Genomic DNA, 26,866 nt, shown 5'->3' with positions numbered 1-26,866 from the left:
AGCTATAAAACAAAAAACCAATTCTATCATTTGCAATAATGTAGATGGACCTAGACTATATTATGCTGAGTGAAGTACTGTATTTTCCTGCGTATAAGAACGTATTGAAACGAAATAAAAGTCAACCGAAAATTGGGGGTCGTCTTATATGCCAAGTATATCCCGAAAAATGTTTCAATATGTCGCTAAACGAAAATTGTCTGAATATTGCCACAAAACGAATTTTCCAATTCGATCCTGCACCAATCACTGCCAGGCTGCTCAGACCGCCTCTCTAACTCAGCCAATCCAAGCAGGCTTTTGATGCATGCAAATTAGACAATGTTCTGCACCAATCACTGCAAGGCTGCTTGGACCGCCTCTCTAACTCGGCCAATCCAAGCAAGGCTTTTGATGCATGCAAATTAGACAATGTTCTGGACCCGAATCTACACTGTCAAAAGCCTGCTCAGATTGGCCAGAGTCAGAGAGGAAGTCTATTACAGTAGAACCTTTGAATCTTTGTTTGCTGTGATCGGCCACTGTGGTACATACAGTTGCAGCGCAGGAACGTTCTATCTTATACAGCGAATATAGGCCTAAACCTATGTTTTAACTGTAAAATTAGGGGGTCGTCTTATATGCCCGAAAATACGGTAAATCAAATCAGGAAAAAAAACTATTCACTGGATAAAATTACTCATATGTGCTGTACAAACAAAACTAATAAACTAAATAAATAAGAGCCAAGTTATAAGAACAAAATAGTGGTTATCAGAAGGGATAGAAAAAGAAAGACAAAAAACATGAAAAAGAATTAACTCTAAAGTGAGAGTTGGATACGAGAATCTTGATATATATAGATACTGACTTCAAAGACTACCTAAAGTCTTCAGTTAATGCTAATGTAAAAATAGATTTAAGAGTATCCAAAGACAAATTGTCTATTGATGAGCAAAAGTACTGGAATCAGCCATTTTATAATTAATAAATCATAAATATTCTCACATTCTAACTAGGTTTACTAATAAGTTAATTGCATAAGACTCTGGAAAGGCCTACTTAAGTTATAGAAATGGAAAAAATGCTCCACATCACTAATCATCAGGGATATGCAAATCAAAACAACACTGAGGCACCATCTCATACTACAGAGACTGGCACACATTACAAAGAACAGGAACAATTAGTGCTGGTGGGGATGTGGGTAGAAAGAAACTCATTCACTGCTGTTGGGAATGCCATCTAGTCCAGCCTTTATGGAAAACAGTATGGAAATTGCTTACAATTGCCAGAAAAAAAACAAGATGCCCTTCAACAGATGAATGGCTAAAGAAACTGTTACATATACACAATGAAATATGCATTCATCAGGAAAGATGAAGTCATGAAATTCTTCTATACATGGATCTACATGAAATATATTATGCTGAGTGAAATAAGTCAGAGAAAGAGAGATAGACAAAGAATAGTCTCACTCATCTATGGGTTTTAAGAAAAATAAAAACATTATTGTAATAATGTCCAAGGCAATAGAGATGAGGGCCAGAAGGACCAGATCAATATATGAAGCTCACCACGAATGTTGAGTACAGTTAGAGATATAACTGATAATTATCATAACAATGTCAGTGAGTGAGGGTGTAGAAAGTCTGTCTTAATGCAGGTGGAGGTGGGGGAGAGAAGTGTGGGGATTGGTGATGGGAAGGTTGCACTGGTGAAGGCGGGTGTTCTTTTTGTAATTGCAACCCAACTATAATCATGTTCGTAATCACAGTGTTTAAATGAAGATGTTATAAAAAATGTTAACTGGATCTTATAGACTGAGAAAAAACCTGTAACTGTAGCCCCAAGTTCACATCTAATTATATGATAACATTTGAACATAAAAGATAAGCTGTAAACACGACTCAAGCAGGAATATGCCAAGTGAAACATGAATAAGAGAAAATAAGTACTACATGTGGCCGGCGCGGTGGCGCTAGAGATAAGGTGTCTGCCTTGCCAGCGCTAGCCTAGGACAGACTGCGGTTCAATCCCCCGGTGTCCCATATGGTCCCCCAAGCCAGGAGCGACTGCTGAGCACATAGCCAGAAGTAACCCCTGAGTGTTATAGGGTGTGGCCCAAAAACCAAAAAAAAAAAAAAAAAAGTACTACCATGGTCCAACTCAGAAAAATTCACTTCCCATTACAGTTCTGGGAATATGGAAGGACTGGGTTTTTGTTTTTAAAGCACAAAAAGTATTTGAACATTAGATGGTATTCAATAGAAATTTCAAACTGAGACAAGATATCTGGTTTTATAAAAGAAGCAATGATTCAATCACTTTGTCTGGGAATCTTTTTCACAAATAAAAAATGTTTAGTAAGTTAAATAGTCAAGTTTTGATAGATCTATGATGCAAAGTGTTCAGATTTCCAGCCTTCATCTTGAAACCCACTGCAGTTTTTCTAGACAGATTACTTTGTTCTTACTTGATTTTTTTAAGCTTCTAGGCTTGGAAATCTATAGTACTTGTTGGTGTGGTCCAAATGTTTGTGTCTTCCACCAAACTTGGGTTTGATCATCTGAACTCCAAAGGAGATTGCAGGAAATGGGGTCTTGAAGGCAGAGTTGTCATGAATAAAATTAGAGGAAATGCTAGATGTCCCAGGCTAATATGTCTCTTCTGCCAAATGAGGACACATAGAACAGATAGCTATTAACCAGGGTAGTCTTCATCACATACAGATCTGTCTGACTCTACCATTAACTTCCCAGATCCCAGAACTATATGTAACTATATGTAACTATATGTAACAGACACTAGCTTGTTGGAGTCACTCAGACTATATTTTCTTAAAGCAACCGAGAAGGTGGCGCTAGAGGTAAGGTGTCTGCCTTGCAAGCGCTAGCCAAGGAAAGATCGCGACCGCGGTTTGATCCCCTGGCGTCCCATTTGGTCTCCCCAAGCCAGGGGTGATTTCTGAGCACTTAGCCAGGAATAGCCCCTGAGCATCAAACGGGTGTGGCCCAAAAAAACCAAAAAAAAAAAAATCTAAGAGAATCAGCATATAGAAACATTCTCCAAATGCCCAGTTGATAATCCACCCTGCATATCTTCAATATGAATTCAAAAAGCAGCATTTCAAAACTTTAAAATCAAATTCATATTAGTAAAAATAAATGAAGACTCAACTTTTTAAAAATACTCAGCATGAAGGCCTAAAGAGTCTAGGTGCATGTGTGATACATGGCTGACCCAGGTTCAATTCTAAGAAATAGATGGTCCCATGTCCACCACGTTGTATGAAACACTACTGGGCTGATAAGGGTAATTTTCAGCATGGGGGAAGCAAAACTTCATCACCCAGACCTGGCACTGAATCATCTGATTGGTAGAGTACCACTCAGAGTATGCCCCCCAATATCTTTTGAGAACTGCAAGAAAAGTCCTCAAAAATAAAAATAACCAAATTTATAGAAACAAGCAACAATTTCACATGAGTTTAAGATGATCATTTTTGTAAGTACAAAAAAGCATATTGCAAAGCAGATAATATACCATAATTTCTTTTTTTTTTTTTTGGTTTTTGGTTTTTGGGCCACACCCGGTAACGCTCAGGGGTTACTCCTGTCTATGTGCTCAGAAGTTGCTCCTGCTTGGGGGACCATATGGGACACCGGGGGATCGAACCGTGGTCCGTCCAAGGCTAGCGCAGGCAAGGCAGGCACCTTACCTTTAGCGCCACTGCCCGGCCCCACCATAATTTCTTAAAGAAAAAAATGAATGCAGTGGCTAGAGAGATAGTATAGTGGGCAGAGCATTTGCCTTAGAAGTGACTGACCCAGATTCAATTCCTGACATCCCATAGAATCCTGAATCTAGTTGAGTGTGGTCCCTGAGTACAGAGTCGGAAATTCAGCCAATACTGAACACAACCAAATGTGGTCCAAAACTAAAACCAAAACAATATACATAAAAGAGGCAAAAAGTATATGAACAGTAGAAATCAAGACTCTGTTAGTAATAATACCAGTTCATAGAGTTATAGGACATATTTCACTTTCTCTATATAAGCATTTACTATGTTTTAGAGAAAATATTCTGTAACATTATGTGAAGTGATGTGTAATGAAGTAATCTCTATTAAATCACTATGAGTTCAGGAGCCCTGTCTTTAAGGCTTTGAACTCCGTCCTTCCTCCAAAGCCACAGAATCAACATGCTCTCGCGTGGTCAAGAAAATCCAGAGATATTCAGAAAGATGCAAAAACTTAAATTAAATCCATCTATGCCTGTCCTCTTCAGAGAAGCAAATATGTAAATGTCAATTTTTTATTTTGTTATTGTTTTTGTATCACACCCAGAAATGCTCAAAGCTTATTCGTAGCTCTGTGCTCAGAAGTCACTCATAGTAGCACACAGGGGACAGCATGTGGTGCTCAAAATTGGACAAAAGTAGGCAGCATGCAAGTCCCTAATCCTTTCTATCCTTTTTCTGATCCTACCTATGTTTGTTCAAGACATTATTTTTTATTTCTTCAATGAAGGTAAGCTAAAATATTTATTCAATAATATGTTACAGTGTCAGGTTAGTGTTCACAGTTAAATATCCAAGATATTAAATTATCTTTAGAGTAATCCCCAGCTTCCCAAATTTCTATATGAATTTACATTATTTGTAAATACATCAGCTTTTTTATAAAATTTTCTTGCACTAAATAAAAATAACCAATTGGTGCCTCAAAGAGATGAGAGAATAAGTACAATATATTTACATAATGGTAACTGAGTAAATTAATTACTAAGGTTTAGGTGTTTAAAAATCAACTTGGACTTCAATGTAAAAGATATTTTTATTTACAACATGTATATGATTTCCAGTTTTAAGAAAATATGCATTATAATGTGCATTCTAATACATCCAAGCAAGATTTTAGTTGAAAGGCACTTAAAGAAATCAATCAATAATTACACAATATTTTAACACTTATGCATATGCATTTATTTGACATGTTCTGAATATGTTAATAAATATATAGGAGTTATATTAATCTTTCCTTTTTGCAACTGTTACTTGGCATCAATATATCAAGCAATGCCTGTCATACTATCAAATTTACATAATTTTAATGAATTCAGTGTTCAATTACCTAAATATCAGAAAGTAAAAAGTCTTTGTGGAAAATTGAAAAATAAATTAAGAAATCAAAATTATACTCTCAACTTAGATTGCCTCTATTCATCACTGCATAAAGTCTGATCCATGGTCTTATTGAGTAAAATACAGGGGAATAGTTCCTAATTTCTGGTTTTGGTCAAATTCAAGAAATAGCAATTTAAGTTCTTTGTCAAGTATCAAGTTTTTCTTTCTACCTATAAATCATGGGAAGATAGTATTTAAATATGCAGCTTAATATTTTTGAAGTCTAGGAGTGGTTTGAAAGGGAGTGAGGTACAAAAAAAAGAATCTGGAGTTTCTAAAATTAAATTCTTCAAGCTTCAAATCAATTGAAGTTTCCACCTCACTCAATATCATCTTAGAATAGCACATTCTGAAGAAAAAATTATGAGCCAGAAGATAGAGGCTCAGAGGCAAGTCACTTTCTTATAATCAGCCAGAGAAAAGAACAGAGCATTTCCCCACCAATTGCTCCTGACCTGAATTCCAATACCTTCTGCAGGAATCATGCCACTTATGATCATGTTCCATAGTCTCTTAGTTGTAGGAACCAATATTCACCCCCAATTCTACTCAGAGACCCTCAATTAACCTGAATTAAGGAATGTAAGATGTGAAAACACCCAGGATTACTTGCCATCATTCTCTATATTAGTGTTTTAAATAGTTATATATTACAGACAAATTGGTCTAAGTCAGACCCTGTAATTTAGAAAATTTGACTATAGATATTAGAGGTATCTGAGTATATGTGGGCTGTTTGTTTGCCAACAGAAAGTGGTTATATGAACTGTGCATTAAGAAAATGGGAGAGCTACATTAACATAATTTAAGCTATATATGCTTTTCCTAGTATGCTCATTCTATATGATGAGCAATTTTATAAAATATCTAAAAAAAATACATAATTACATGTCTATGAAAACCCTTTATGATGTTGTCATGGTGCTGAAAGTTCTCCTAGAATGTGATGGAATATTAGCTTAATGATATCAAAAATTTATTTTTTGTTTTTTTATTGGGTCAGATCTGGCAGTGCTCAGAGGTTCCTCCTGGCTCCACGCTCAGAAATCTCTCCTGGCAGGCTCGGGGAACCATATGGGATGCCAGGATTCGAACAACCCTCCTTCTGCATGCAAGGCAAACACCCTACCTCAATGCTATCTCTCCGGCCCCCCAAAAATTATTTTTCAAGTAATTTCTTTTTAGATTTTTGAGAAATCTTTGTCAGACAATACAATACAACTTAAAAGCATAGAATGTGATTATTTGACATGCATATATGACTAAATGATTACCACAGTAAGATTAAATGCAGTTCCATCCTTTTAGATAATTCCCTCTTTTGTGTGTTTGCAGCAATTACATTTAAGTTATACACCTAGAGCTGGAGAGATGGTGTATGAAACAAGTCATTTGTGTTGTATTACCAATCCAGAAAGAGTAATAAAAATAAAAGATTGCACTCATGATCACTTTGACTATATAATGTGACATTATTAAATATAATCATTAATCCACAGATTAAATGTCCTGATGTGATTAATATAATTAGAAATTTTGAAATCTTTGACCAATATTCTCTCAAATATTCTATCCTAGAAACCATAACTATTACAATTGTATGTACTCTATTCCTGTGAGTTTCATTTTTGTGAATTTCTAGAAAAGTCTTCACTTTCCATAGTATTTTATTCCTCTTAAATGCATTTTACCCAGCATAATGCATTCAAAATCTATTCACATTCCTGCAAATGTCAACATTTTGTTTTTTCTAATGGTTGACTAATATTTTATTTGTGCACTGGAACATATGTACGAATATAGTCACATTTTATTCCTCCATTCATCTATTTATTTATGCTTAAGTTTGGTGTCTGTGTCTTGTTTATTAAAAATTCTTAAAAGGAATATGACCATCTGTAAGATGGTCCTTTTATTTTACTCACATAAATACCCAGAAATAAGATTGCTAAGACATATGGTAAATATTTTTCAAATTTTTTTGGAAGGTAGAAATTTTATTGGAAAATAGAAGAGAAAGGAGAAGAAACTCCCCCTGTGGGAAGGAACTTAACATAGGGGAGTTCTATTTTTGATTTTTTGAGAATCTTCATATTGTTTTTTTTATAATTAATTCACTCAGTTATATTCTGAGTGATGGCACACAAGGGCTTCATTTTCTCCACAACCTCCTGAATGTTTCCTCTATTTCATTTTCGAGAAAATAGCTATTCTAACAAGTGTAGAGTGACATCTCATTGTGATTTTGATTTTCACTTACTTGATCTGCTTATGTATATTTTGAAGAAATCCATATTCATGTCAGTCTTGTGCCTACTTTTTAATCTAGTTCTTCTTTTCATGTATTCCTTATACATTTTGTATGTTATCCACTAATCAGACAATTGACATCAAAATATGATTTTATGTTGTGAATGGACATTAAGGGGGGTGGATTTAACCTCCCAAGCTATAATTAGGGGTTCTATTTCCTCATGATTGTTGACCAACTCTCTACCTGTGGTTTTTATGTGCTTTTGAGGATGATGTATGACTTGGATCTTGTGCTGTCAGGAATTAACCAGATCACAAGCACTGTGTTCAGGTTTCTCATAGTATATTTAAGAACTTCCAGTTCTGCTATCATCCTCAGAGAACTATGTTGAACTGGAAATCAAACAATAAATGGACTACTTACAGAGTATGCACCTTAACCCCTGTGCTCTTTCCATCCCCTCAATGTTTATAAATAATGTAATTTCTCCTAAAACATAATAAGGCTTATCTCTTAGGCCCTGAACACAGCAACATGTGGCCCTAAAAGACATCTAAACCCTGCCTCAGTTGTAATCTCTGACCACATGCTTGCAATCAGACCAACAACCCAGTCCTCCTATTACATTAGTGATCAGGTTGGTTAAGAAAATATGGGGAGGGGCCCTAGGCCCTGAGCACCACTTGCTGGGATCTTCATTGAAAACTAAGTTTAAATATTTGTGTATATATACCTTTTCCTATCTATGACAGCTAACTTTGTAAAGTCAAGTTTGTATATTCAGCTAAGTATGTAAACATGAGTTTATATATTTAGTTACCAAGTTCAGCAGCTACTCGTGGAAACTGACTTTGAAAATGCAACTTTCTTAACTGTACACATTATTTTTCATCTTAAAAATAAAATTCAGGCTGCTAAACCTAAAATTAAAGTGTTTTTGCTTGTTTTGGTTTTCTACCAGCACAAAACACACTAATGTAGAATGAATAACAGAGTTTCAGGGTTAGTTATTTACTTTGAAAAATGTGTGAGACTTTGTTAAGAGAGTTATATCAACACAGATGCTATGAAATGCAGAATGCCAAGGTAACCTCACTTTTGTTTAACTATTTATTTTTCCCTGGTTGTGCCTGAATTTGATTTTCAGTGAATTTCTAACTCTTCTTTTCTCTCAAAGTTATTTGATGGCAGAATGCATTACCTAGAGCTGAAACAATAATATAGTGGGTAGGGCACTTGCTTTGCATGCAACTGACCCTGGTTCTATTCCTGGTATCCTGTGATCCTGTGAGCCATAAGGAATGACTCCTGAGTGGAGAACCAGAAGAATCCCTGAACACTACCGAGTGTGGCCTCCAAACAAATTGTACCAAACAAATAAGTGTACTGCCTTGGCCAATCCAAGCTCCACTCTTCAGTGGTAACAGAACTCTATTAGTACCATTCCTACACCAAATTGGATTTTGCTGCCACCATTACACAAACTTGAGAGTTTTACTCTGTTTGGACAAAGATGTGCAATGTTACTTAGCTTTTTTTATTTGGAGCAGCATCTAATCCTTTTCTGTCTAAGCACCCATCAAGGCTCACTTTTTTATCTCCAACATCCTTCACCATGATTATATTGACACAGGCTGTGGGACAATGGAAATAAATAGACCTCGTTTGATAAACTTTTCATCATTTGAAATTTTAATTATTTCAGTTGATATGCCAAATCCATACCAGGCTTTTAATGATTTTGTTACTTTTTTTTGATTTCTCTTAGCAAAACTGGAACAACAATGAAACCCCTTGGTTTCCCATAGGTGAATGAGCCTATCCCTCCATCTCCTACAAATGCTTGTTCCTCAACTGAATTCAGGTGACTCAGATGATCTTTGGTTTTAGACTTTCAATGATTCAAGAAATGCTATGATTTTTTTTTCAATTTTTCTTGACCACAGAAACTTACTCCTATAAGATACTATTGCTACAAACTAGTTGGAAAACGACCTTATCTTGTCTCCACTTAAGTTATAACACTTCCTTAGTCAGTGCAAAAGTCTTCCAAATACTCTTTTTTTCCTACCACTTCAAAAATATTGCTCTTGACTTTCTTTTTTTACTGGAACAATCTCCATTCTCCTCAGCCACATGCTAACCTCCCTATATTTTGTACTGATTTTTCTAACCATCTTCAAATCCTATCTCTTATATTTCCTTTCTTACATTTTTTAGCCATTCTTTGTGCTTCTGCATATGTTATGATGGAACATGACAAAATTTTCTGCAGAGCATTTATAAGGTCACATAATTCCTAATAATTTTGTCAGGCAATTGGTTCTGCCTACTTCACTATTTGTGGAACATCTGGTTCACTCCTGGAGGCTTCCATCCAAGAACTGAAGCAATGTAAAGGAGGAAATCAGCCATGAGAGGTTATGATATGCTTTTCTTTCACTCAAACAGTGCTGGAGATGAAATCTCTTTTGTCAATCCTTCTACAACTCTGCTTTTTTAGGACTGCCTTAGAAGTGCTGCCCTCGACTTTCTGCCAATGGGCTCTTTGGGATCACCAAGGGACACCATGTTCTCCCTGTATCCTCAGGGATTCATAGATATTAAGTAAAAGTGACCCCAGATTCATTTGACAACCTTTTCAGCAGCATCTACAGTCTCTGACAGCATTCACTTTTTGGGAGGGAAACAAAGCCAGCATAGCACCCAGAGGCTTCTTAAACATGGAGCCAGTCACATATACAACTGCCCAAGAACACTTTGACTTAGGAATAGTCATTTACGCATGTTTCCAAAGTTCTGCTCATGATTTGAACTCCAGAATCCATGACCAGGTAGATAGTTCCATACCTACCCTTCTGGAGAGAAAAATTCTCACACACTTTTCCCACAAATTTCTATTTGGGGAAGGGTTTGTGGACACACCAGAAGTGCTCAGGGCTTATTCCTGGTTTTACACACAAGGATCATTCCTGGCAGTACTCAGGAATATGAGATGCTGGGATTGAGCCCAGGGTTGGCCACACGCAAGGAAAAAGCCCTATCCACTGTGATATCACTCCAGTTTACTCACATAAATTTCTATCTTCATCTTTTCCTGTTGTCCAGGACTACATAGCATAAACACAGTGAGCATTCAACATGCATACATTTTAAAGGAAAGAAATAGGACATTTATGTAGAGAGGTTTATCACTAATTTTGTGTATTTTTGTAAATATAACAGAATGCTATTGAAAACTGAGCTTTTTGTTTGTTTGGTTTTTTGGGTCACACCCGTTTGATGCTCAGGGGTTACTCCTGGCTAAGAGCTCAGAAATTGCCCCAGGCTGAGGGGACCATATGGGACACCGAGGGATCGAACCGTGGTACCGATTTTACCTTGGCTAGCGCTTGCAAGCCTTACCTCAAGTGCCACCTTGCTGGCCCCAAAAACTGAGCTTTAATCGCAGATGTAAAATAGGTGTATCCCAAGTCAGTGGGAATATAAGGTTACCTATGTCAGTGTCTCCCCAAATTCAAGGTGAAGCTCAAACTCCTGGGTGACTGAGATGAGAGAGAGAGAGAGAGAGAGAGAGAGAGAGAGAGAGAGAGAGAGAGAGAGAGAGAGAGAGATATCCCCTGAAAATGTGGTAGATTATATGAGCCAAGAAGTGTGGAGCCCTGGTTACTAGGATTGGTACTTTTGTAAATTGTGTTTTCTGAGAGAGGGACTTTGGCTATTTCCTTAGCTGCTTCAGGTCCAAGCATCTCCTCTACAATAGTTTTGCAGGCTGGAAATATGTCTCTGCCACAGAGTGAGACTTCTTTGACTTGGCTATAAGTTCAGCAACTTGATTAGCTAGCTTTAAGAGCGCTTTCATTTACCTTTGTGGTTTTTCTCATGAAAGTTGCCTGTTTCTCCGTGTTTTCATGCAGGCAAACAAAAAACTCCGCATTCTTTTTCTTTCTCTTTTTCTTTTATTATAGTTGAAGTGAATTACAATTCTTTCATGGTAATATTTGAGGCACATAGTGACAATGAATGAGGGGCATTCCCACCACCAGTGTTGTCCGTATTTTTGTTTTGACATAAAGGGTGTTTCATTTGGAGATGGCGTTTAAGTTTACTTGGGACCATAGCACTGTTAGATAGCTTTTCACTACACACCACACACAGTGGAGTTGGTTTATTTGCATCTCCAGTGAAAGTAAATCCAAATAAAATATAGCTTTCACTATATTGCCTTGTGCCAGAGAATTTTCTTGAGCTAACCATCTTTGCTTTCTTTTGATCCCCACTCCTTTTTATTCTTCAACCCAAGTCTAGGAGAAACAGCATTCAGTTGGCTGTAGTATTGCTGCCCCTAGCATTAACTAGTCCTGTTGGGGTAGGTGAGCCTATATGGTAAAGTGACTTGATTTTACAAAAGCTCTATCTGCTGTCCTATGCTCCTGTCTTGCTTCTGACACATTTTGTCCCAAGGTGTCACACTATTGATGTTAATGGGACAAAGCTGAGCTAAGCAAGAAAAATTGTTCTCTTTCATTTTCAACACAGTTCCCTATTTTTCCCCTATTCTAAAAGAACAGACATGCCATTATTCTGAGGTATGATGTATATAGGATGAAGGACCTATTTTATCCAATCCTTGAAAGGGAAGGAGAGGTTAGAAGGATAATATATTGGCTTTTTCAGGAGTCCATCTCTCACTCTCTCTCTCTCTCTCTGTTTTTACTTAATATGAATGTTGTCTTTGTGCAGTTTTACATGAATTTGAATGGCACTGAGACCTTTTGGGAGAGAGGCAATTGCAGTTTTCAGGGGTCATCTCACCTGCAGTTGTGAAACACAGTTGATGCCCTTGATATGAGGCTGATAAAAAAGGGAATGACAGTAGAAACCTTAGTTACTGAAGTGCCTGGGGTTGGACAGGGCACTACAGGCTGACAGCAAAGAAGAGCTAGTTATCAAGAGGGCAACACCCCAAATCCAAGTGGGCATATATAGAAACACTTGAAGCAGTGAGGGAGAGAGCAACAGGAAAGCACCTGAAAATTATGAAAAAAGAAAGTGCATACATTAGAATATGAAGATATCCATTTGGGAGAGGTGTTTGGGTCAGATTAGAATATATGCAGGGCTTTCTCTAGATTCTAAACATGGGGATTACTCCTGGTGGAACCAGGGGACCATATCTGGTGCTGGATCAAATGTGGGTGACTCTACGACAAATGCCTTATCCTCTGAATTTTCTGTCCAGATCTGAATATTTTTAATGAGTCATGTGTATAAAAGAAACTAGCTATTTGTCTTTGTGTGAATGACTGTGCAAAATACAATGATTTGGGTAAATTTTAAGGAATTTGAGAAACTAAAAACAGCATTGTATTTTGGCTTTTGCTCTGTAAGGATGCTGAGGCCTAATTAAGGTATGTAATTATCTAATTGATAAATATTGATAAATGTATAACTTGATAATATGGAATAATTAATGATCAAATAGTTGAAACTTGAATATATTTTATTTCTATCTCTTCTTACAATATTTTTAGCAAGAATACAGACAAATTCCCTTGTCTATAGGAAGTAATATAGAAATAATTTAAAAGGTACCTGCACATTCTTAAAGAAAGTTGGTTGTCTACTTGATTTTATAGCTCCTCTCACCACTGTGTCCAGGACAATTAAGGAACTGCAAATGTAAATAGTTCATATAAAGAAGTAAAAGAATTCACCCGTTTCTGCATGGTAGGAACAAATAGAATCAGAAAACTGCATTTTTGCACACAGCAGCCTACAAAAAAAAAAAAAAAAAAAGAAAAAAGAAAAACAAAAAACCAACCCATCAGAGCCCTGTCTTCTTTCATTTACAAAGGAGGAATATGAGGACCCATGAGGCCAATACTATTGATATCTACTTATTTTTTCTTATTACAAGAAAGGAATGAATCAGCAAATGCAAAGCCAAGAAGGTATAATAAATGAGACAAGATTTACAGAGATTATTTGGAAGCAAGAAGAAATATTAAACAGCTCTTTCTTTTTATGGGGCTGAGGTGGTGGCGCAGTGGTAGGGCATTTGCCTTCACACGGCTGATCGAGGACAGACAATGGTTCAATCTTCAGTGTCTCATGTGGTCCCCCGAGCCAGGAATGATTTCATGATTTCTGAGCACAGAGCCAGGAGTAACTCCTGAGCGTCACCAGGTATGCCCCCAAAACCAAACCAAACCAAACCAAAATAAAACAGCTCTTCCTTTTATAATAATACCATGAAATAAGAACTACCCAGGGGAAAAATAATGAAATCCATAAAGGTAATAGGAAGAAAATGGAAGAAAAGTGTATAGAGTTTAAAATTAGAAAAGTAACCATCCAAGTGATACATAAAGCAAAACTTAAAACTGATAGGATAAGGCAAAAGTTGGCTAGACTTCAGATAAAATAATTAAAACAGAAATAAACATAGAAACATATTTAGGCAATAGGGATAGCTTAGTATAAATAAATAAATATATGGTGACTATAAAACAAGGTCTAACATTCAGAATTCTTTTTCTGAACACCTAAAGTATTCTCAACATATGATGAATTACTGAGTAAAAATTAGGACAAAGTATGCAAACAAATAATCTATGAAACATGCATAATTAAGTCATTTTCAGGTTTTTCAGAGCAATGCTTCAGTGACCCCCTGGGGCATGATCTTCTTGATCTTAGGTGATGGATATTCTGTTTATGCTACAGCACAGCATGGTAGAATGTTGGGAATGGAGTAAGCATATTTTGTTTCTGCTTGTTTCAGTAAATCCCACCAAAGCATCCCTAAATTCACACTTCTTCCAACACTGACTGTTAGTGTGTTGTTTCCTTATGTCCTGATATGGTTACAGGTTTTGACTTTCTCTGGTTGAATGCTGAAAATGGGATCTCACTAATGTGCTTTGTATTACTGTGTTTGCTCTCCATGATTAGAACAACTTCTATTTTTCATAAAGAATTGTATTTCCTCTCCTAATATTTTTTATCTTAGGTTATTTACACAGAGAGTTATCTTGACCGCTCCAATATTCCATAAATTGTTCATTGTTTGAAGAAAATGTGTCTCTATTGCTTATATTCCACAGATTGAATTTCAGACGAATGTTATCTAGAGACAAGTATTTAATGAGAAGAATAACTCAAAAATGGAAGTGCTTCAAGATAATAAGGGTTAGGACAGAAGATGGTTCATATTTATGACAAAACCCACTGGATATGACTTTTTTTTAAAAAACTGTGTATATTTATTACTTTAGGTTTATAAAGTTGTTAACTAATGAAAAGAATAGTCTTTATATACCTTATGGTATCAGGTCTGATATCAAGGTCTTTAATCCATTTGGATTTTACCTTCATACATGATGTTAACTGGGGATCTATGTTAGCTTTTTTGCAAGTGGCTAAACAGTTCTGCCAGCACCACTTGCTGTAGAGGTTTTCCCTGCTCCACTTAGGATTTCTTGCTCCTTTGTCAAAAGTTAGGTAATTGTATGTCTGGGGGACAATGTCTGAGAACTCAAGCCTATTCCACTGATCTGAGGGTTTGTCTTTATTCCAATACCATGCTGTTTTGATAACTATTGCTTTGTAGTACAGTGTGTTGAGTTTGTAGCCTGCCACCTTGCTATATGAATCTATTGTTCCTAGAAGCTTTTTGGTAGAGTCCTTAGGGTTTTCTAAGTAGAGTATCATGTCGTCTGCAAACAATGAGAGCTTGACTTCTTCCTTTCCTATCTGGATTCCCTTGATTGAGACTAAAAACATCTTTAAGTAGGAAACTGCACTTTCCAAACAAGTGGAAGCAGAGATCAACAGATGGGAATACATTAAACTGAGAAGCTTCTGCACCTCAAAAGAAATAGTGCCCAGGATACAAGAGCCACCCACCAAGTGGGAGATACTATTCACCCAACACCCATCAGATAAGGGGCTAATATCCAAAATATACAGGCCACTGACAGAACTTTACAAGAAAAAAACATCTATTCCCATCAAAAAATGGGGAGAAGAAATGAACAGACACTTTGATAAAAAAAGAAATACAAATGGCCAAAAGGCACATGAAAAAATGCTCCTCGTCACTAATCACCAGGGAGATGCAAATCAAAACAACGATGAGATACCACCTCACACCACAGAGATTGGCACACATCACAAAGAATGAGAACAATCAGTGCTGGCAGGGATGTGGAGAGAAAGGAACTCTTATTCACTGCTGGTGAGAATGCTGTCTTGTCCAACCTCTATGGAAAGCGATATGGAGATTCCTCCAAAACCTGAAAATTGAGCTCCCTTTCGACCCAGCTATTCCATTCTTAGGGATATACCCTAAGAACATAAGAATACAATACAAAAACCCCTTCCTCACACCTATATTTATTGCAGCACTATTCACAATAGCCAGGCTCTGGAAACAACCAAGATGCCCTTCAATAGACATATGGCTAAAGAAATTGTGTTACATATACATAATGGAATATTATGCAGCTGTCAGGAGAGATGAAGTCATGAAATTTTCCTATACATGGATGTACATGGAATCTATCATGCTGAGTGAAATAAGTCAGAGGGAGAGAGAGAGAGAGAGACGCAGAATAGTCTCACTCATCTATGGGTTTTAAGAAAAATAAAAGTCATTTTTGCAACAATCCTCAGAGACAATGAGAGTAGGGCTGGAACTTCCAGCTCAGTTCATGAAGCTCACCACAAAGAGTGGTGAGTGCAGCTATAGAAATAACTACACAGAGAACTACCATAATCATGTGAATGAATGAGGGAACTGGAAAGCCTGTCTGGAGTACAGGTGGGGGTGGGGTGGGATGGAGGGAGATTTGGGACATTGGTGGTGGGAATGTTGTACTGGTGAAGGGGGTGTTCTTTACATGACTAAAACCTAATCACAATAATTTATGTAATCAAGATGTTTAAATAAAATAAATTTTATCACAAAGAAGAAATTATATTAAAAATAAATAAATAGGAGAAAAATAAAATAGGAATTAAAAAAAGAATAGTCTTTAATCTTTGCTGTAACATACTGGATACAACTTTCATTTCCTCTAGAAATCAACTCTATCTAACCCTCTGTATACTCATGTACAAAATAAGAATAATGCCTGCCTTATAATTGTCCCCCATGGACCAACTTACCAAAACTATCTTACATTTATTGATCTTCAACTCACTATTAATTTTGGCTACTCTAGACTTCTGTTCCAAATAACATGCCAGATTGCTATTAAATAAAACCAGAATCACCGTACTTATTCATTATTCACTTGGGATCTGTTAAGAATTTCAAATTCCATGTGCAATGGTCCACCAAGGACATTAAAGTGAGGCTGAGATAAATAAAATATAATTATTGAAAATTGAATCTACCACTTTGCACCAACTGACAGCAAGAATAACAACATAAAGAAAATGATTGTACCACGGAATTTATCCCTATGTACTATGGAAATATCATGTTCACCATCAGGGGAGACACTGAGCAGAGTAAGCCACAATGCATGGTAGCTAAAAACTTATATTTTAAAACCCAAGATAAAGAAAAGACTGAGAAAATTACTTTCTTTTCTTTTTTTTGGGGGGGGGGCACACCCGTTTGATGCTCAGGGGTTACTCCTGGTTAAGCGCTCAGAAATCGCCCCTGGCTTGGGGGGACCAAATGGAATTCTGGGGGATCGAACCACAGTCCTTCCTTGGCTAGTGCTTGCAAGGCAGACACCTTACCGCTAGCGCCACCTCGCTGGCGAGAAAATTATTTTCTAAGATGAATAAAAGAAAATGATAAGGAAAAGTAAAAGAAGAAATAATTACTTGTTAGTACATCTTGAATTGATAACAATTAAGTAGCCTTTGGACAGGGCCTCAACACATAGACTTTTACTAGACAAAGGAGATGCCAAAATTCTCATTTCAGTCTGAAATTAAAATGAGTAGCTTGGGAGGCTAACGATGAAATGAACAAAGAAAGAAATTTCAGGGCAGTGTATGATAACACTGGACAAGGTTCAGGCTGAAACTAAGAACTCCCATGAGAACTTGACATGGGAACACCTAGATGTTTGTTATTCTTATGCACCTCGGCTCCTTTCTTTGGGTCCAGAAGGCTAGTTTTGTTTTCAAGGGTATTCTCCTATGCTTGGCTTCTTAGAGTTAGCAATGATTTTTCCTCTCATGCTTCTCCACAATTGCTTAGCCTAAGAGAGACAAATAAATACCCATCCAACACTGGTCATCCATCATTTGGGAATAAGAGTCTAGGTAAAACCTTGAACTAAAGAGTCAATCAATGAACAGGTCTTTGCACAGGGATCATGAACCCTCATCAGAGTCACTCTCCTACTTCTTTCCAACTTTCTGTAGTTTCTTTTAACTTTAATGATTGTCTCAGTACACTTTCTGTATGTGTGTGTGGTGTTTATCCATGTGTTGTTTTTTTTATCCATCCTGTCATACATAATTAAAACCAGATTTTTGTTGACTACAAGCAAAGGGCTTGTCATCTGAAGCACCTGTAAAAAGAACCTACATGTCAGTTGCAAACAATAAAGAAGAGTTCAAATTGATGGGTGTAATTTAAGGAGAATCCAAGTAATGAGGCACTAGAGTTAGAGAGTAGAGACAAGAGGAAGTGCAGTGTAAGATGAAACTAAGAGGATTAGAAGGAGTAGAGAGGTATGAAACATGAAAATAAAAGGCCAATGCAATGGATATAAAACATTATTGTAAAAAGGCAAAACAAAACTGGGTCTGAATCCCAGCTTTGGCTCAGGGTCTGACCAGTTTAGAAAAGTTCCTTACATACTTTGACTTGTATTTCCAAAATTGTATACTGTTGATAATGATATGCTTCCACTATTACAGTTGGGGGATTAAAATCATAACCAATATAGTCTTAAAAACTATCTCTGTCAGAGGCGAGGTGACACCATAATGTTCTTTATTGGTTTCTAAGCTCAATAAAACATTGGAAGTGAATGGCTCCTGCACATGAGCTGTGTTTGGGTGATAGAGTTGGTGACAGACCATCTTAAATGCAGGACACTGAAGACAAAATGCAGTCCTTTAGTAGAAACTCTTATTTGACAAAAAGAAATGAGATTTAGGGAAGCTGGGACCTGGGCTATCCTTAAAGTAGGAATTCTGGGAAGGGTGGAAAAATCTATTTTTATATATTCTTTTTACTAGGAAAGAATGTGAGTACTCTGCATTTTAGTTTTTTAAAACATGCAAGAAGGGAAGACAGACGTGCTGGGGAAGAGTATGAATGCTTCTTTTACCATTTTATATATTTTTGGAGCCACACCCAACAGTGCTCAGGTCTGATTCCCAGCTCTGCACAGGGTACACTTCTAATTGGGGGTGGGATATTATCTGGACTGCCTGTAATCAAACCCAGGTAGACCCTGTGCAAGGGAAATCTACTACCTACTCTCCTACCTTAGGCTATCTTCTGGAGATCCTGGGTGCAAACTATGGCTCCATTTTTAGGAATTGTTTTCTTGGTTAATTTTCTTCCTTAAAATCTTATTCCTGGGCCTGGAGAGATAGCACAGCGGTGTTTGCCTTGCAAGCAATCAATCCAGGACCAAAGGTAGTTGGTTCGAATCCCGGTGTCCCATATGGTCCGCTGTGCCTGCCAGGAGCTATTTCTGAGCAGACAGCCAGGAGTAACCCCTGAGCACCGCTGGGTGTGACCAAAAAAAAAAAAATCTTATTCCTGCTGTTTCCTTCATGTTTCTATATTTCTATATAGGTCTTACTAGGGCAGATGAGTTGGTATAATTATGGAGGGGTGAAGGGTAGAATCCAGATGGGTTGAAGGATTAATTTAAAATTTAAGGCAGGAAGATTTCTGAGGCTACCAGGGGAAACAAAGAACTTTCTCTAAAATTAAGATGATCAGTATTGCCCTAGTGGTTGAGGCTCATTTAAATAAGAGACAGTCAAAGAATGACCACAGAAAAAGAAAGTTTTGGTGGTGAAATCTGGAAGGCTAATGCATGAGGAAATTTAGAGGGGAGACAATAGGGAAGATACTCAAGGAACAAATATAAGAAGATCCATAGAAGACACATATAAGAAGATACGGTGTCTCTAAAGACACCGGCTCTAGCATTTCAGGAACTGCAAAGACTCAGGATATGGGACTTTCAAGGATGCCTTAAATGATCATATGAGTGAGTTTTTGCAGAAATGGTGCAATGCAAGATGCCATAAGTAGATGACAGCTGGGAACAACCAGCCTTTAAGGCCAAAGTATATTTACAATACATGGATCACAGCTGGTTAAACACATTTACTTAATTTTTTTACATCAGAAAATTAAGAGTTGGGGTGGTGGCACAGAGGTAGGACATTTGCCTTGCACACAGCTGACCTAAGATGGATTGTGGTTCTATCTCCCAATGTCCCAGACAGTCTCCGAAGCCAGGAGCGATTTCTGAGCACATAGCCAGGAGTAACCCCCATCACTGGGTTTAATCCAAAAAGGAGGAAAAAAAAAAAGCACAAAACCTTGGTTACTTTTTTTTTCTATATATACTTTTTACCTTCATTTATTATTATTATTATTATTATTATTATTGTTATTCCTATTTACCTATCTATTTTGGTCGATTTCTCTGTTTAGGTGTGATTATTGAAATTGTTGTCCCCAGTTATACTTATTTTTTCTCTCCCTTTCTTTTCTTTCATTATGTGCTATACCAAGTTTCTTATTTCAAGACCATGGCATATTTTTTTTTGTACGTTTGTTTGTTTTTGTTTGTCTTGTTTTGTTTTTTCTTTGTTTTGTGTGGTGTTTATAGATAAAGTTGGAGTCCTCACTGGATTTTTGAAATGTCTTTTGGTGCTGGTGGAGTGTTTCACCTTCTCTTTCTCCTTCATCCCCCAAATCGATGATGAGAGCCTCTAGAAGGATTTCGCCCATTTTCGGGGTATTAGACTCTTACCCCAGTTTATTACTTTTCTCTTTCCCAGGCAAAACCACGCAACTTGAAATAGCTAGTACTGCCTCCAGTTAGAGGGGGAAATAAGGGAGGCATCAAGTCCAAATAGGTCCAAGACTACTAAGTAGTAGGTTAGATACAGAGGGGACCATACACTCTAGTCGCCCTGGGGGTGAGGGAAAAAGAAATGGGAGGGAAAACAAAAACGGAGGAATAGGGAGGACAATTTGGTGATGGGAATCCCCCTTGATTTTATGTAAATATGTACCTAAAATATTATTGTCAACAATATGTAAGCCACTATGATCAAAATAAAAATTATATTTAAAAAAAAAAGTACAACAACTTATTTTTAAATACTCAGGTTTCAGCTCCAGATGACTTTCGCTACATAAGACACACAAACATTTCCCCCCATCTTGTGGGGGAGGGTGCATCTTATGGTATGAAAAATATGGTAATTCTCTGTACACAATCATGATACATAAAAATAATGATAAGGGTCTTCTCTTTCCATACTCTCAAATAGTTGAAATAGGATAGACAAGCACTAGTTTTGAATCAAAGGAGAGAGTCACCAACTACATCACCGACCAAATCTACCAATAGCATCAGACAATCTATATGCACTCACCATGGCTCCTGGTCAATATTCAAATGATTCTGTCTTTGAGAAAATAATACGAGATAAGACAGAAAACAATAATTATTAGAACTGAAAATTATTTCAATCATTTAGCTTTCAAGTTACATACAAGTATATGTATAAACAATAGTATTCTCTACAGAAAAAATGAGTTTTGTTTTGATAATGATTATATGCATGGTTAGGAAATTAGATTAAAGTAAATTTTAACTTGTGCTTTCTCTCTCGTCTTTTCTTTTCTTTCTTTCTCACAGCTAAATGCCTACACTCTGAAGTATAGAAACCTGAGATACATACAGGGAATGGACTGGAAAAGGGCAAGGTTGTACTAAACAAAGGACAGATTTGTATGTGGTTAAAATATAAATAAGGTTTTGCAGTCTATCTTTGTGTGTTTCAAGCCAAACCAGAAGCGACATTAAAGATATTCAACTGCATCAAGTGAAAAAACAGCCAAGCTGATGAATGTTACTTTCCTGTTAACTTATTTTTCATTTGCTTCACTTATCACTGATGTAGCTGGAATTTCTTTTACATATAAAATAGTGTGTATGTACATGGGATTGTATGCAGGAGAGTTTAGTGCTCAACTCAATGAACATGTGGTTGGAAAAAGTTCCAAGGAGCCTAAGGAAACAAAATCTGACAGAAATAAATTAACATATCTTCTATAAAGACAATTAACTAATTTCCTATTAATCCTGTCCTCTTCCTCCTAATTCCTAGAAAAATAAAGAAACACATAATCAAAATAGTTCATTATTTTTTAATAGTTATTGTCTGCCAATGCATAATTTGCCCACTCTTAGAAAAAGCTAATGTTTAGGGGGAAATTATAATTACAAACAACATTTTGTGAAAATATTGTTGGCAGTGGACTTCTACTGAAGTTCAAGTGAGGTGGTTTTCCACTTTGCCTTCCCAATCAGGCATTTCAATTCCATCAATAAATTACACTTCTATGTGGACTTGACCTAAGCCTAGACAGTTATGTGTCACATAGAAGAGGCTTAGGAGAAATGAAGCTGTAAAATTAGAACTCTCTCAAAATTTTTCCTGTACTTTCCCTCTCCTTGCTGATCTATGAACCTTTTTCTAGTTCTGTTTGATTTATGAGGACAACTGGAAAATAAAGAACTTTAAACAGGCTATAAAATAAAAAGATGGAAAATAAAGGAGAAAAGAGGAGCTGGAGGATGAAGATGACTAAGACATGAACTTTAGAGCAGATGGATTTGGGAAAAAAAGAGGGGTCACAGGGATTTGTGCCTTTACTCAGGAACCAAGTGAAACCACAAAAATGAGCATAAAGGTACAGCTGAAGGTTGGATTAGGACCCAGCTCACAAGCCTCTGCTCTCCCCACCTTTGATCTTGGCAAGTCTTAGTTAAGATTTTCAAAATCGGTGCAGGCAGGCCTTTCCCAAATATTGTCCCTTGTTTTCGATTCTGATTTTTAAGAAGCTTCTGTACCTAAATAAAACAGTGACTAGGATACAAAGACAGCCTATGGATTGAGAAAAACTATTCACTCAATAAACATAGGATATAGAGTTAGTATCTTAGATATACAAGACATTGGTAGAGCTTAACAAGAAAAAATCATCTAACCATATCCCAAAATGGGAAGAGGTGAACAGACATTTCCTCAAAGAAGAAATACAAATGGCCAAAAGGCACATAAAAAATGCTTCACATCATTCATGATCAGGGAAATGAAATCAAAACAACAAAAACAGTGAAATCATCTCAGACCACAAAAATTGGCACACATCATAAAGAACCACCAATGTTGGTACAGATGTGGGAAGAAAGGGACTCTGATTCACTGCTGGTGGCAATATTGATTGGTCCAGCCTTTTTGAAAAACAATATGGACATTTCTCAAAAAAAAAAAAAAATAGAAACTGAGCTTCCCTACAATCCATCAATTCCACTTCTAAGAATATACCCTACGGGCCCCAAAACAATGTATAAAAGCCCTCTGCCTATCTATGTTTATACTTTGCAACACTATTCACAATAGCCTGAATCTAGTCCCTTGGTTTTGATTTGTTAAAACATTCCTGCATTCAGGTGTCATCCAGGCTAGACCAAGAGCAGAGCAGGGAAGGGATTCAAGTAAAGAAGCTGCAGGCAAACCTGCTCCCCCTTCCTTTTCACTCAGGCTGGGAATTCCAGCTGTAGTTGGAGAACGTGATCTGTGTTGCCAACAATCTGAAGCAGATGTACACTGAATTTTGAGTTTGTCTTAAATTTCCATGGCTTTTTTTTCCTTCTTCCAAATATACAAACATGGATAGCTGTTAAAAAATTAACTCCAGGAGAAGGTTGGGGGGTGTGGGGGAGGGTGCCTGCATTCACTCCAAAAAAATGTCCCAGTGATGTCAGACCAAATAACAACAGTTTTGTTCAGATTGGGATGGCTGCAGAGAGCTGTAGAAAAGTGGTGAAGCAGGGCCATTAGCTATTATATTTCTCTCACTTCTGTATCAGCTTAGTGTTGTGGAATGCCTTCTTCCTTTGTTGTTTTAATCAGTCTCTGTTCCCAGGAGCACCTTTTCCAAACTGGCTTCATGCTTTGCTCAGAACTCTATTATTTTTTTTTTTTTTTTTTTTGGTTTTTGGGCCACACCCAGCATTGCTCAGGGGTTACTCCTGGCTGTCTGCTCAGAAATAGCTCCTGGCAGGCACGGGGGACCATATGGGACACCGGGATTCGAACCAACCACCTTTGGTTCTGGATCGGCAAGGCCAACACCGCTGTGCTATCTCTCCGGGTCCAGAACTCTTTTTTTTTATTTTTAGTAAGTTATATGTATTTGAAAAAGATGCAATATTTAAATGTAGAAGACCCTAACAACTTTACAAAAAACACCTGTTAGAACAATTTATATACTTTTCCAGAATGCTAAGTAAATATAAAATTAGTTGCATATTTAATATCAGCAGCAAACTATCAAAAAGATAATTTAAGAAAACAATTTTGTTTACAGTAGCAGCATAAAGAAGAAGAACAAATTTATCAATCAGGAAGAGATTAACTCATGTACCAAAAATTAGAAAATATAATTAAATGTAAAATTATCGTGTTCATGAGGTGGAAAAATTGACATTAAAGTGGCCATGTTATCCAATACAAGGAATAGATTCCACTAATTCTAATCAAAATTCTTAGGGCATTTTTCAACAGAAATATTTTTTAAGTCTTAAAGTGTATGTGGAGTCACAAAAGATCACAAATTGTCAAGACAAACATCGAGAAATGGCATCAAAATCAGCACTTTTTCAAAATAAGAAACTGACAGAAAAGATTCCCAGCTAATAAACATGTCCACCTAGAAAGACAAATGTTCTCTGGTGATTAACTAATGATAAAACAAAAGTCACAGAATTGACCTTTCTGAGGATTTCAGTATCCTTGCAAGAAATTCCAAAAACAATTCCACTGGCTCATTCCTTGGACCACAAAATTTACATGAACTGGTCTGTCCCTACTGATATGTCAAGAATATAGCACCTTCTTAAGTAACTATTTTTTAAATAATATTTTTATTTAAACATAGTGATTACAAAAATGATTATAGTTAGGTTTCAGTCATAAAAAGAACATCCCCTTCACCAGTGCAACATTCCCATTCTTGGAGCCACCCAATTCCAAGAGGGTGAGCTGGCACTGTCCACATTAGTACTGAAGGTATTGCTCTGGCTACATAGCTGGCAAAGTCTCTTTGAATGCTTATAGATCAATCTTTTCCAATGCCTTATTGCCGTGTGCCATACTGCATTGCTATCTACTACATCCTCATTGGCCATGCTGGGCCACATGCCCCAGGATGGCAGGAAGGTTTATGCAAGAGGGAAAAGCCTCTTGATGCAGATATGCTGTTTCCACATCCTGGGAGTGACGATGTTCATCTGGTCGACCATCTATCAACAGCAGTGCTATATCATTCCTGGAGCGTTAGAGAAAACAAAGCAGATGTGGTCATTCACTGCAACCATCAAATTCCATTTTGAGACTGGTTGGAGAACATCTTTTCCTCCAAAAATACCTAGCAGAACTGATGGGCTACGTTTCCAAAGCTGTCATCTTCGGCTTCCACCATATAACTTGGTGGTTGGTGGTGAACTTATGTCTTCTTTAGCCAGGGCCTGTGTGCTTTCCTCAGCCATAACTTGGAAACAGAAGCATATTTGTCTCCTACCCAAAGCACAAGAAAGTTTTCTTGCCATTTCTGGTTTTAGAGAACATCTGAGTTAGGAATGCCAATCAGGTATCAATGAATTTTGCAGACCAAAGCTCAGAGCCTGCAAAATCTTTGGAATTCTGTTCCATTTTCATGGTCCCAAGCCTTTGCTGAATGTATGAATCAAACAGCACTCTTTGAATGAGAAATTTCTGGCAGACCCAGAAAAATTGCTGTGTCCACTTTTTTTGTAATGCTTTATAAAACTAACCACTAACCAGAATGTTGATGAGACTTCTCCAAGCTGCTTCAGAAATGTTCTAACCCAGAAAAGGCAAAGATCATACAAGACAATATCTCTATCCTAAAACAAAGAGATGAGCTTACCTACGGCTTTGTGTTTGTGAGGGACAAATCAACCCAGCACACCATGAGTGGCAGAGCTAGTGCTCAGTAAACATTGATGGCATACCAATGAAAGCAGAAGAGCTTTTGGAAATAACAACGCTGAACAATTTGGGTTAAATAATTTGTTGGAGTTAGCTTATCCCGTCACATATTTCTACAAAGATCTCCAGTTCTGTTACCAGCCATCAATATTCATTTCCACTCATGTGCCTCAAATCATAGCCCTCCAGAGAGCTTTGAAACCTCCTTTATCTTTTTTGTGTATGTTTGTGTGTGTTTTACATTCCATTAAAGGAAGTACAACAAAAGTCTGCATTGCAGACTCTTATTTAATCCTCAAATTCTATTTATATATATATATATATATATATATATATATATATATATATATATATATATATATATATATATATATTTTGTTTTTGTTTTGGGGCCACATCCTGTGATGCTCAGGGGTTACTCCTGGCTGTACCTCAGAAATCGCTCCTGGCTTGCGAGAACATATGGGACACTGGGGGATCAAACCGCAGTCCATCCTAGGTTAGCACATGCAAGGTAAATGCTCTACCACTTGCACTATCACTCCGACCCCTAATCCTCAAATTTTAGATGATTCAATATACCTAACTTCCACACATCAGCTGGTGTCAATCCTGAGCACAGAGCCAGGAGTAAGCCCTGAGCACAGCTCAGAGTGGCTTAGGGTCCACTCCTTTTAAATCAAACAATAACAATTCTATAATTTAGAAAAATGAAGGAAAAAAAAACAAAACTTCACATAGTGAGGTGTTTCTAATTTAAGGGTATTGGGTGAGGAACATCTCTTGAGCCTGAAGGCTCATGAGCTATGTGGGGATCGAAATATTTAGGAGCACTGCAGTGGAATATGTGCACCTCTCCTGGTCTGTCCTTCTTCCCACTTCCTTTGTTCCACCATCTCTTATTGACATGGAAGTAAATCTGAAAGCAGAAAAGGCATTAAAAATGAAATAAAATTACTTATTTCAAGCACATAAAGTACTTTCTGAAAGAAAATTTTATTTTATCTCCAAAAACATGGGAAGGGCAAAGAAAAAGAATTATTTTCCACAGGCCATAAAAGAAATAAAATACAATAACCTATTATTCCATAAAAATATAGATAAACTATGTTTAGAGAACCCATATTCACAAAGCTGTGATTTTATAGACTATGGAATCATTTTCATATCACAAA

General features: G+C 37.0%; 1 pseudogene; it reads left to right on the top strand.

Annotated features, from left to right (window-relative positions):
* Positions 1–22,266: 22,266 nt before the first annotated feature.
* On the top strand, positions 22,267–25,311 carry LOC126024313 (polyprenol reductase-like; annotated as a pseudogene).
* The last annotated feature ends 1,555 nt before the right edge of the window (positions 25,312–26,866 follow it).

This window comes from Suncus etruscus, chromosome 12 (assembly GCF_024139225.1).
Source record: "Suncus etruscus isolate mSunEtr1 chromosome 12, mSunEtr1.pri.cur, whole genome shotgun sequence".
NCBI lineage: Eukaryota > Metazoa > Chordata > Mammalia > Eulipotyphla > Soricidae > Suncus > Suncus etruscus.
Note: the sequence above shows the minus strand (reverse complement) of the source record. Positions and strands in the feature narration are given on the sequence as shown.